This window comes from Trachypithecus francoisi, unplaced genomic scaffold (assembly GCF_009764315.1).
Source record: "Trachypithecus francoisi isolate TF-2019V2 unplaced genomic scaffold, Tfra_2.0 Lachesis_group17, whole genome shotgun sequence".
In the NCBI taxonomy this organism is placed as follows: Eukaryota; Metazoa; Chordata; class Mammalia; order Primates; family Cercopithecidae; genus Trachypithecus; species Trachypithecus francoisi.
The window spans coordinates 46,987,778-47,001,482 of NW_022681462.1; the positions used below are offsets into that span (position 1 = coordinate 46,987,778).

Here is a 13,705-nt window from a genome sequence, read left to right on the forward strand (position 1 = left end):
GGTAATCTAGAGACAGCTTAAAGTGTATGGGAGGGTGTGCATAGGTGATGCTCAAATGCTGTGCCATTTTATACCAGGGACTTGAGCATCTTTGAATTTTGGTATTTGATGGAGGTCCTGGAACCAATCCCCCATGAATACCGAGGGATGACTGTATATTACAATGGATCTCATTTTACGTAACTATTCCTCACTTTAGTTTCTTCCGATTTCCCTCCACTTTCTCTCTGATAACTCCACATAACCCTGTTGCTCCCTGTGGTACAATATTGTACTGACTTTTGGGGGAGATAGAGGCCAATAAACAATGGAGGAATTTTTGTATCATCATGGCCACAGAAGTGAAGCCATCAATATTTGAGTTTTTTTAATGAACCCATTTGTTTAGATCTTCGCCATTCCTTGCAATATGACCTTATGAAAAGCAGGTCCTAGGAAACCATTTTAATTAGTTTCTGAGTGTATGCCATTGTATAATGCAAATTAAAATAAGATAATCTTATGTAAAGCAATTAATTGTTTTGTAAATGAAATGTTTGTGAATGAACTCTGAAAAACTGGTGGTAATATTAGAAACAATAACGGACACAATAGTCTTCCATACATAGAGTGGTAATATTTTCTTTTCTTTCTCTCACAGTAGTTGAAAATAGTCATAAACAAAAATTGAGACCTCACCTCCTTAAAAGTACCTGCTTATTCCTTGAGACCCTTGAGCCAAATATCTTCAAATTAACAAGTGATAACCTGAGTAATAGCCATGCCATGAGTGGAGAATATTACTAATTTAGATATATCAATGCCATTTTCTAAACTTTATGAAACACTCATATGTGCATACAACCCTGTACTGTACAACATACTTTATATTAATTTCTATTTTACTATTAGCATGGGTGCAAGGAATTTAATAAACTCAGCTGGTTCAAATTGGTGGTAGTCTACATTTAAATTTTTTATTATAAAAATTTTCAAACAGAAAGCAAAATTAGAAAGAGTAGTAAGATGAAACTCCTCATTACCCTGACTTTTTAAAAAATTCCTAATGCTTGATTTATCTGAGTAGAGTCATGTACAATCAAAATAATTGCCCATTCTAATACATTTTGCAAGCGTGATTACTTACCTTATTCCAGGCATCCTGTTTGAAGACTATCCTCTATGACTGGAAGCGAGCAATAATACAATGGACCTGAACTGGACTCCCCTAAAGGGAACTTAGTGCCAGTTGGTCATGACTCTAGGGCCCCAATTGAGGCTAAACTTCATAAACTTGAGTTTATGAAGATCTATTCACCTTAACTAACCCTTACTTATCATTTCTTTAATACAGTAGTCTTTCGAAAAATTGATCTCATTAAAGCATACACATTCCATATTTTACAGCTCATGCAGTGTCGTATCACATCAAATTATCTCTTCATTCATTCAACATGTATGCATTGAGTATGGACTATGTGTGATATGGTTTGGCTCTGTGTCCCCACCCAAATCTCATGTCAAATTGTAATCCCCAGTGTTGGGGGAGGAAACTGATGGGAGGTCATTGGATCATGGGGGCAGACTTCTCCCTTGCTTCTTGTGATAGTGATGGAGTTCTCATGAGATCTGATTGTTTGAAAGTGTGTAGCACTTCTCCCTTTTCTCTCTCTCTCCTGCTGCCATGTGAAGATGTGCTTGCTTCCCCTTTGCTTTCTGCCATGACTGTAAGTTTCCTGAGCCCTCCGCAGCCATGCCTCCTGTACAGCCTGCAGAACTGTGAGTCAATTAAACCTCCTTTCTTTATAAATGACCTTGTCTCAGGTAATTATTCATAGCAGTGTGAGAATGAACTAATACAATGTGCTAGACACTATTTAAGCCACTAAAACTGAAGCACACATGGGAGAAATACTTGAGTGAAATGCTACTCAGTATTTTTAAAGCATCAACATCAAATGCTGATATACCATGACTCTTGAAAGATTCTCATTCACCAAACTGCATTAACTTTAGGACTGTTAAATTATTTTTTCACCAGTAAGCCCACTTTCTTCAAGACTTCTGAATTTATTGTCTGTTCTTATTTGGATTTAGTTACAATATTTCATGTTTTACAGATTTGTGATATAACAATTAAAAAGTCTACTTTACAAAAGTTCAATTTCATTGTTTTATCATCAAGGAATATGCAAGAGGTATGTATCTATAATTTTCTCTCAAAAACTTTCTCAAAATAATTTAAATTTAAATATATCATTATACAAAATAGACATTATTGAATTATTTCACCAAAATGTGTGATGTCATAAATAATTATGGGCATCTTTGATTGAATATGTTATTCACTTCATGAAGAGGATAACCATATAAGTTGTTCTCTAAATAAGGACATTTATGAGTGAGAAAGAGGGTGCCATTAATAGTTATACCAGGAAAACAGAAGTAAGTCAGATCTTACCTGGGCACATGATTTTTATGAGTCACTTTAAATAGTCTTATTTCTAAATGGCTCTTTCCCAAACTTAAACCCCTCCCAAAGGCCTCGTGTCTAAGTTTTAGGATTGTACACCTATCTTTCCACTTATATTTCATGTGGATGTCTCATAGGCATCTCGAATTTAGCACTTCCAAAATCAAACTCCTCATATGGCACCCAAACCAGCTTGTGCTGCAGACTTTCCCATTTGGTGAGTAGTAATGCCAACCTTACAATTGTTCAGGACCGAATTACTGGTGTCAGGTAGATTCTCAGGCCTGCAATCCCCAGGGAGTCTTAGGCTCTTATGTGTGCATCCTCTGGAGCTTTTAAAAGTGATGATTAAGAAGGTTCCACTTGGAGGCTGGCAGCATGCAGAGCTCCATGATCTCATGCCCAGTAATAAAAGCATAACTAGTAGAAACTATTTTTTAAAAAGCATCTAAAACCTTTGGAAATTGTCCTAAGGAATAATTTAGCTAAAGAAGAATTATTATCCAAGAATAATTTCTTCAGATCTACTAAACTCAAGCAAAATAGTGAAAGTCTGTAGCTCTTGAGCCACTAACTGCTCTCTCTTTCTCCTGCTGCACAGCTTGACAGGAGCTCCGTTCCACGTGAGTGTGACAAAGAAGAGGGCCCTTTAGTCCTGATTTCCCAGACAACTGCTATGGTGTCTTCCCAGGATGGGCAGACTGCCACCATTTCTCACATCCTCCAACTCAACCTGCAGAGACTAAATTCTGGTGAGTGTGGCCAAGAAATCCAAAGTTATGCTCTAAAAACCTACAAAACATTGTTGAAAAAATTACAGAAAATCAAAATAAACGGGAAATACCACACATCAATGAATCAGGAGATTTGGCATGAGTATGGTGATACAGTTTGGATGCTTGTCCCCTCCAAATCTCATGCTGAAATGTAATCTCCAGTGTTGGAGGTGGAGCCCGGTGGAAGGTGTTTGGGTCATGGAGTGGATCTCTCATGAATGGCTTGGTGCTGTCCTTGTGATAATGAGTTTTTGCTCTGAGTTCTTGCAAGATCTGGTGGATTAAATGTGTGACGCCTCACCCCTCTCTCTCCCTTGCTCCCACTCTCAACATGTGATGTACCTGCCCTACCATGATTGTAAGCTTCCTAAGGCCCTCATCAGAAGCCAATCAGATGCTGGTGCCATGCTTGTATAGCATGCACAACTGTGATCCAGTTAAATCTCTTTTCTTTATAAATTACCCAGTCTCGGGTATTCCTTGACAGTCATGAAAAAATGAACTAACACAGAAAATTACTACGGAGGAGTGGGGCATTGCTCTCAAGATACCTGAAAATGTGAAAGCAGCTTTGGAACTGGGTAACAGGCAGAGGTTGGAAGAGTTTAGAGGAGTCAGAAGAAGGTGGGAAGATGAGGGAATATTTGGAACTTCTTAGAGATTGGTTAAATGGTTGTAACCAAAATGCTGACAGAGATATGAACAGCGAAGGTTATGCTGATGAATTCTCAGATGGAAATGCAGAAGTTATTAGAAATTAGAGTAAAGGTCACCCCTGTTACATCCTAGCAAAGAGCCTGGCTGCATTACGTCCACGTTCCAGAGATCTGTGGAAGTTTGAACTTAAAAGTGATGGCCTAGGGTATTTAATGGAAGAAATTTCTAAACAGCAGAGCATTCAAGATCTGGCTGGACTGCTTCTAACAACCTATGATCAAACACAGAAGCAAAGAAATGACTTACAGTTGGAAGCAGAGCATAAAAGTTCAGCCTAGCCATGTGGCACAGAAAGAAAAAGCATTTTCAGAAGAGGAATGTAAGCAGGCTGTGTAGCAACCATTTGCTAAAGAGATTTGCTTGACTAAAAGAGAACTAAGTGCTAATATCCAAAACAATGGGGAAAGGCTGTGGAAGCATTTCAAAGATCTTAGAGACAGCACCTTAAATCACAGACCCAGAGGCCTAGGCAGAAAGAATGGTTTCAGGGGCCAGGTTGGGGACCCTGTTGGCCTGCTCAGTCTCAGGACACTGTTCCCTGAATCCCAGCTGCTCCAACTACAGCTGAGGCTCAAAGGGCCTCAAGTACAGTTTGGGCCTCTGCTCTGGAGGGCACAAGTCATAAGCCTTGGTGGCTTCCACATGGTGTTAAGCCTACAAGTCCACAGAATACAAGCATGAAGGAAGCTTGGTAGCTTCCCCCTAGATTTTGGAGGATGTATGAGAAATCTTGGGTGCCCAGGCGAAAGCCAGCCAGAAGTGAAACCCCCACAGAGAGCCTCTAGTAAGGCAGTGATGAGGGGAAATGTGGGGTTGGAGCCCTCACACAGAGTCCCTACTGGGGCACCGCCTAATGTAGCTGTGAGAAGAGGGCCACTGTCTTCCAAACTCCAGAATAGTAGATCCACCAACAGCTTGCATCTGGAAAAGCTAAGGCACTCAACACCAGCCTGTGAGAGCAACCACAGGGGCTGAGCCCTGCAAAGCCTCAGGGACAGGGCTGCCCAAGGCCTTAGGAGCCCACTTGTAACACTACTGTGCTCTGGATGTGGGATGTGAAGTCAAAGGAGATTATTTTGTAGCTTTAAGATTTGATGACTGCCCTGCTGGGTTTCAAACTTGCATGGGACTTGTAGCCCCTTTCTTTAGGTGAATTTTTCCCTTTTGGAACAGGAATCTTTACCCAATCCTGGTACCTACATTGTATCTTGGAAGAAAATAACTTATTTTGGTTTTATAGGCTCATAGCGGGGAAAAAAACTCATCTCCAGATGAGACTTGGGAATTGGGACTTTTGAATTAAAACTGAAATGAATTAAGACTTTGGGGAATGATTGATAAGGGATGATTGTATATTGCAACGTGAGAAGGACATGAGATTTGGCAGGGGCAGGGGTGGAATGATATACTTTGGATGTTTGTCCCCTCCAAATGTAATATTGAAACGTAATCTCCAGTGTTGGAGGTGGGGCCTGGTGGGAGATGCTTGGGTCACGGAAGTGGATCCCTCATGAATGTTTGGTGTTGTCCTTGTGATCACGAGGAATTATTGCTCTGAGTTCATGGGAGCACTGGTTGTTTAAAAGAGTGTGGTACCTCACCTCTCTCTCTTTTTCTGTCTCTCTCTCGTTCCCACTTTCACTATGTGACCTACATGGCCCCGCTTCACCTTTCACCATTATGGTAAGCTTCCTTAGGTCCTCACCAGAAGCCAAGATGCTGCCATGCTTGTACATCCTGCAGAACCGTGAGCAAATTAAAACTTCTGTCTTTATAAATTACCTAGTCTCAGGTGTTCCTTTATAGTAATGTAAAAACAGACTAACAGGTGGCAATACTTCTCAATTTGATCTATAGACTCAAGGCAATATCTATTAGAGTCCTAGGGAGCTTCTTGATAGAAATTAACAAGCCAGTGTTAAAATTCATGTGGAATTTCATGAGTCCCAGAATGAAAAAAACACTCTTGCAAAAGAAGAACAAAAAAGAACAATGTATACTTCCCAATTCCAAAACTTAGAATAAAGCAACAGTAATCAAGACTGTGTAGTATTGGCATGATAATAGACATGTAGATCAGTGAAATAGAATTGAGAGTCTAGGCCGGGCATGGTGGCTCAAGCCTGTAATCCCAGCACTTTGGGAGGCCGAGACGGGCGGATCACGAGGTCAGGAGATCGAGACCATCCTGGCTAACACAGTGAAACCCCGTCTCTACTAAAAATACAAAAACTAGCCGGGCGAGGTGGCCGGCGCCTGTAGTCCCAGCTACTCGGGAGGCTGAGGCAGGAGAATGGCGTAAACCCGGGAGGCGGAGCTTGCAGTGAGCTGAGATCTGGCCACTGCACTCCAGTCCGGGCGACAGAGCGAGACTCCGCCTCAAAAAAAAAAAAAAAAGAAACAAAAAAGAATTGAGAGTCTAGAATAAACCCATACACCTATGGTTAACCGATTTTTGAGGTTGCCAAGGCCATTCAATTGGGAAGAAATAGTCTTTTCAACAAATGCACTGAGTCATTTGTATAGCCACCTGCAGAATAAATTTGGAGATTTACTTTACACAATATGCAAAACTTAACATAAAATGGCTCAAAGACCTAAATGTAAGAGCCAAACCTATAAAACTCTTTAAAAAAATACGGGAACATCTTCATGACACTGAATTTGGCAATAATTTTTTGGACATGATGCTACAAGCACAGGCAACAAAATATAAAATAGATAAGTTGGATTTCATCAATGGGAAACTTATTACCTGAAAGGATACCATAAAAAAAATAAAAAGACAATTCACAAAATGAGAGAAAATATTTGCAAACCATATATCTGATCAGGGAATTGTATCTGGAGTATATATAGAATCCAAAAGAACAACTCAACAATAAAAATATTATTAAATAATGTAAGATATACTCTTATATAAACATTTTTTTAAATCTATAATAAAAAGAAAATAAAAACAGATTTAAAATGGGCAAAGGACCTGAATATACATTTCTTCAAGGAAGATACACAAATAGCCAACAAGCATATAAAAAGATGTTCAACATCATTAGTCATCACGGAAATGCAAGTCAAAACCACAGTAAGATATCACTTCACTAGCACTAGGATGGCTACAATAAAAAAGTCAGATAATTACAAATGTTAGTAAGATTATGGGAAAATTGGAGCCCTCAGCACTGCTAGTGAGAATGTAAAATCGCAAAGTTGCTTTGGAAAACAATCTGGTAGTTTATCAAAAGATTAAGTAAAAAGTCACCATACAACCCAGCAATTTCACTCCCAGTCATATATCCAAAGAAAGAATTGATAGCATATGTCCACACAAAAGTTTGTACATGAATGTTTATAACAATATTACTGAAACAGCCAAAAGCTGAAAACAAGCTGTGCCCATCAACAGACGAACAGATAAACAAAATGTGCTATATCCATACAATGAAATATGATTTGGTCAAAAAAAAGAAGTAACTACTGATATAGGCTACAATATGGATGAACCTTGAAAATGGTATGCTAAGTGAGAGAAGCTGGTTGTAAAACATGACATACTATATGATTCCATTCACGTAGAAGTCCCCAGTAAGGAGATCTACAGAGACAAAAAGGAGTTGGTATTGCTCAGGGCTGAGATGGGGAGTATAGGGTGGTGATACCTAAAAGTCATTTCCCTTTGAGGTGATGAAAATGTTCTAAAATTGACTGAGGTGATGGTTGTATGTGTCCGTGAATATACTAAAAACCATTGAACTGTATGCTTTACTTGAATTGTATGGTATACGAATTCTATCTCAAGCTGTTAAAAAAGAATAAAAAGAATATTATGAAATCCTGTGTCAATAAATTTGACAAATTCCTTGAAAGATAAAAACTATCAAATCTAGCTCAGAAATAACTTGAATACTTCTGTATCTTTTAAAGAAACTGGCTGGCGTGGTGGCTCACACCTGTAATCCCAGCACTTTGGGAAGCCGAGGCAGGTGAATCACGAAGTCAGGAGATCGAGACCACCATAGCTAACATGGTGAAACCCCGTCTCAACTAAAAATACAAAATATTAGCCAGGCATGGTGGTGGGCCCCTGTAGTCCCAGCTACTCAGGAGGCTGAGGCAGGAGAATGGCGTGAACCCAGGTGGTGGAGCTTGCAGTGAGCCAAGATTGCGCCACTGCATCCTGGGAGACAGTGGGAGACTCTGTCTCAAAAAATAATAATAATTAAAAAAAAAAAAAGAAACTGAATTTATGGTTAAAAACTTTCCAACAAAGTCAACTTTTGGTTCGTTGAATGGCTTCATTAAACCTATAGCTGTAGTGCAACTCCACTCCATCCCAACAAGCTATTACATAGAAATTGACAAATTGCTTATAAAATGTATGTAGAAACACAAAAGAATTAGAGCATCAAAAGCAACCTTAAAATGAAAATTAAATTAGAGACATCTGATACTGAAAACTAAAATGTCACACCCTGCAGAAGCAGAGCTTCAATAGAATCCAATGATAGATTTCTGTGTATATATACATACAAAACGATATGCATACATACATATACACATCACATGTATATATACATTATATGTATGCACTTACATTGTATACATGAACACATTTACATTGCATACACATATTACATACATGCATATGTTCATACATACACACATGCATTACATACATACAAACTTACATGCATACTTGCACATCCATTGCATACATGCAAACTTAATTATACACATAAGTGCATGCATACACATTCATGTTATATGCATACATACATACGCACACTATATATACATCCAGAAGCCTGGTTTTTGTCTTATTCCCACAGTGTCCTCCTCTCTTGACTGCCAATAACTCCCTTAAAGGCAGTGGATCATATATTATTATTAAATCATATTCTCCAGGATATTTACTTTGAATTCAAAGACCAAAAGTTAAATTAAAAATCCAAAACAATAAATCTGTAAGGGCGAAATGGCAAGTAAATGCTCTTATTTTATGTTAGAACATCATCTCTTCCCTTTCTCACCTTCAATTTAAACCAAATCTGCTTCTAAGCCCAGCCAAATTGCAAACACAAGTAAGGAAATGAAATTAGTACATTAGAACCTAAAAAGCCTCCAGCAATTTCAATGGGCAGACTGTCAGCTTATTAACTGAGTTCTCATTTTATTTCTTGAAGTGTAATTTACTAGACTTAAAAACCTTTAGTTATAAAAATGAGGAAACTTCATGGGTACCTGCAGCCTTAAAGCGTGCACATGATGTGTCTAGGAGGTATCTTTGAAGGGAAAATTAGATTTTAAAACAGAAGCATTTAGCCCAATACACCAACAGTTATCTTTTCTCAGCTCAAAGTGAGGCTATAGCAACATAGCAGAAAGGCCAAGGATATGAGAAACCCACTTCAAAAAAATATTAATCATTGTTTTACTGAGCTGGTAATGATTTTATCTTGTAGCAAGGTTTGCAGGTAGTACATGGGAAAATTTGGAGTATGTATGCTTACAGCAATTACTAAATGCATGTAATCATTTACCATAAGAGGCATTATTTTATTTAAGATTCTTTAGTTTATGGCCATACCTTGTATCTGTCACTGTATGAGATGTGTTTTTATTTCAAAGCGTTAACAAATTCAACCATAAATATTTCAACAGATCATTTAGTTCCAAGACTTTATAACAAATGCATTATTGCACTGGAATGATATTTTTGCCAAGACCACAATCAGGTCTCTTTTGTAATAGCCAGAAATTTATACTTGTCGCCAACTACTAAAAATAATTTTATTCTTGAGTAAAGATAAAGCTGCTATTATCAAAAGAGTCCTGTTGTTAAAAGTTACTTCTACCTCCTTGCAGGCTAACTAGTACAAACCTTACTTCAAGCAAGCATCCAGTGAATGTTTATTCATGGTGATCATTGCAGAAATCATCAGGATGTTTACAAATATTCAGTTCTCTCCTTGTGGGCACATGGTAGAATTGCATCTCTGGCCCCATCGAACAAATGGTCACATTACTTGTTTTGGTAAGAATGTGAGCAGTATCAGCATTTGCCACTTTGAGGAGGAAGTGCTAACGGCCATTCTCTTTTCCTACTACCATGGTGTCTAAGCAAGCAACTCCTCCAATGACCTGGGACCCAGAATATGGATAAAAACAGAGCAGAGCAAAGCCCAAATTTCCTACGATGGACAGGCAGTGAGAGCGGGAAACAGACCTGTATTGTTGTAAACTACTAAGAGTCAGAAGTTGTTAGTGGCTGCAGCATAACCCAGCTTACCTTGGCTAATACAATCATTATCAGATGTAACCAGGAGCGCCTCATGCATTTGTTTGTATTAAACTAAACTACTCTACCCTACAAATATTTATCAAGCATGTACTTTGTGCTAGGTATTATTTATATTATGGTAAAAATAGCTATGTGCTAAGCGTTTTATATGCACTAACTGATTTGATTCTTAACACAACCCTACAAAGTAAAGAACATTACTATCATCCCAATTTTTCAGATTATCTAGAGAGATTAGGTACCCTTGCTAAGGCCATACTCTCTGTGCCAAACCCACAGCAATATGGTAAAATACAGAAAGAGTCAACCCAAAGACTATAGCTGGACTGAAAACCAAGAAAACAGTTCTGTGAACCAAATCAAAAGACAACTGCCAGGTGATAAGAGGAAGGCCTCCTGGCCTTCAGGGTCACAAGAGATAGGTGAATAGTAACCTGGCTACTGCAGGGCAACAAGCACTAGAAGTTCTTTAGCAAGAAGGTATCTTGAAGCCAGCTCATGGATGGTGACTAAGAATTAAGCTGACCACTTCTGGGCCACCTTCTCTCTGGGGTTGGCAAAAATGTGAACTCGAGATGATGAGAAACTAAACCGAGCTACCTCTAGTTATTTTAAATAATATTCCCAATATCGTAATGGAACAGAAGTCCTTGAAATCCATCATGATTTTTACTTAAAGACAGGAGGCTTGAGGGGCTGAGAGCAACAGCAAAACCAGAAAATTACCAGATAAGAAAAGAGACTCAGGGAAAAGCAAATAAATAATAGAACTGAACAAAAGCAAGAAAATCTCCAATTCAAAGGAGCTATTCTCTAAGAAAAAGTCAATAAAATTTTAAAAATAGGGCTGTGAGTTCACACCAGTGGAAATTAATGATTGAGCATTGTGTTCAATAAGTATAATTATGATATCAAAGATGATAAAAGCACAGCTTCCATTAACAAAAGAAAGTATAAAATAAATTCATAAAACATAAGATAGATAAGTGTGAAAAAACAATTATAAATTTGGAAGCTAAAAATATTATCAATGAAATAAGTAAACGCAGTTAATGGGATAAACTGTAAACTGGACACAGTAGGGAAAAGTTATTTAATTGGAATATGGCACTGATATGGTTTGGCTGTGTCCCCACCCAAATCTCATCTTGAATCGTAATTCTCAGAATTCCCACGTGTTGTGGGAGGGACCCTATGTGTGTGAGACAATTGAATCATGGGAGCAGATCTTTCCCATGCTATTCTTGTGATAGTGAATAAGTCTCACAAGATCTGATGGTTTTAAAAAGGAGAGTTTCCCTACACAAGCTTTCTTATCTTGTCTGCTGTCATACGAGACAGGCCTTTCACTTTCCGCCATGATTGCTAGGCCTCCCCAGCCATGTGGAACTGTGAGTCCATTAAACCTCTTTCTTTTGTAAATTACCCAGTCTTGGCTATGTCTTTATCAGCAGTGTGAAATGGACTAATAGAGGTACCAAGGGATTCACCCAGAATGCGTCATATACAGACAAAGAGAAAAGAATGTACGGAAGAGCAGGGAGGATTTATGGAGGGCAGAGTGAGAGGCTCAAATATCTGTGTAACAGACATCCCAGAAGCAGTATTTATGGAGATCATAGTGAGGGTGTGGTCTGACCAACCTTAAGCTGCCACTTCCAGCCATGAGCCTGCTCCCTGGGCAGTCTGTGGGCTTCCTGGTAACAAAGGATGAGGGAACATGGAGGAAATGAGCAATTGCTCCATTATAATCTTGGAAAGTCCTGACTTCATGGTTGACCTCACAGGATGCCAAAGGCAAGCAATCCCAGCAGGTTAGCCACTTGCTCCCAGAGACAGCTTCATCCCTCTAACATGTATATGAAAAAATGGTGAGAAAACATCAGGCAAGAGGAAGTCTATAGTAAGCCAGAGGCCCAACCTCAGAAGCTGTTGTGAAAGCCCCACTCTGCAGATATAGCTACTTACTTTAGAGAACAATGAGTAAAGCGAAAGCAGCATCATGATAAAATATATAGAAGGTTTGCCAGTTCAGACAACCAAACTGAAAAAGGAATACACTTTAGATTCTCAATGAGCAGAGGAATTTTTAAATCAAGAATCAACAGCTTGAGTGAGCAACAGCCAATCCTCTGATACCATCAGAAATTTGCTAGGTTCATTGAGAGCCCAGCATGGTAATTGAAGATGATATGTAGTATCTACAAGAAGTAGTGAAGATTATTTGAATGTTTTATACTTTTTTTCTCCAAGGATGCTTCCCTCCAGAAGAAAACACTACTAAAAAAGGCTCACATTTTTTAAATCAATTCAAACACAAAAAATGTTTGAGTGGGCTCAAGCTTATTGTCTCTTTTAGATGCTGAGAGGAGAGAAATGCAAAGGAAGATTATTAAAAGCCATCTTTCTAATATTAGATCACAGAAAACTAAATCAAAATCTGAAGACAAGTCCCAGACATGGCAAATCAGGCTGCTTCAGATCAACCACTAAGACTTATTTAAACATTTTAAATTTTTTATTTTTATTTTTAAATATTTTATGTTAAATATTTTGCAAAGGCTACATAGTGCATAACTTTTTAATGTTCTTTAATGTTTTTGAAATAAATGTGTAAAGATAGAAAAGAAAAAACACACACAGTGTTCTATAGATCAGTGGGGTGACTATAGTTTATAATAATCTATTGTACATTTCAAAGTAACTAGAAGAGAATAATTCAATGTTTCTAGCATAAAGAAATGACAAATGTGTAAGGTAATGAATATCCCAAGTGCACTGATTTGATCTTTACAAATTATATGAAAGCATTAAATTATCACATGTACCCCCAAAACTATGTACATCTATTATGCATCAATTTTTAAAATTGTAAAAAAAAAAAGGCAACCGATTAGTGGTAGTCAGTCACTAGAAAGTGGTGCTATAAAAAGGTAGCAAAAGAAATTCTTAGGATGAAACTGTTCTGTATCCTGACTGTGGTGGCATCACAGGAATCTACAGGTGACAAAATTGCATAGAACAAAAAATACACACAGACATAAATGAGTGCATGTAAAACTGGTGAAATCTGAATAAGGTCAATGGATCCTATCAATGTCAGCCTCCTGGTTGTGAAATCATACCATAGTTATACAAGATGTTACCATGGGGGTGAAACTGGGTGAGGGGTATGTAGGACGTCTACGTGTTATTTCTTAAAACGGCACGTCCATAATTAATTTAGAAAAATTAAGTCAATTCCATATATTAATTCTTAGAAATAAAATTAAAATTAAATCATTATTTGGACACACAGTGGTGAAACTGCAAAACATTTGCGATGAGAGGAAAATCTAAAAGCCTACCAGAAGAAAAAGACACCTGCCCTACCATTTAAAAACAGTTAATTAATAGGAGACTTCCTCTCAGCAATTCTAGTGGCCAGGTGTTTTCAGGCATAATGCCTGATCTCAGTTT

The 13,705-nt window shown here is 38.1% G+C and overlaps 1 long non-coding RNA gene across 1 annotated transcript in view; it reads right to left on the reverse strand.

Moving 5' to 3' along the window:
* LOC117062255 overlaps positions 1-13,705 on the reverse strand; it is a 98,296-nt gene that overhangs the window by 62,003 nt on the left and 22,588 nt on the right. The window lies entirely within an intron of this gene.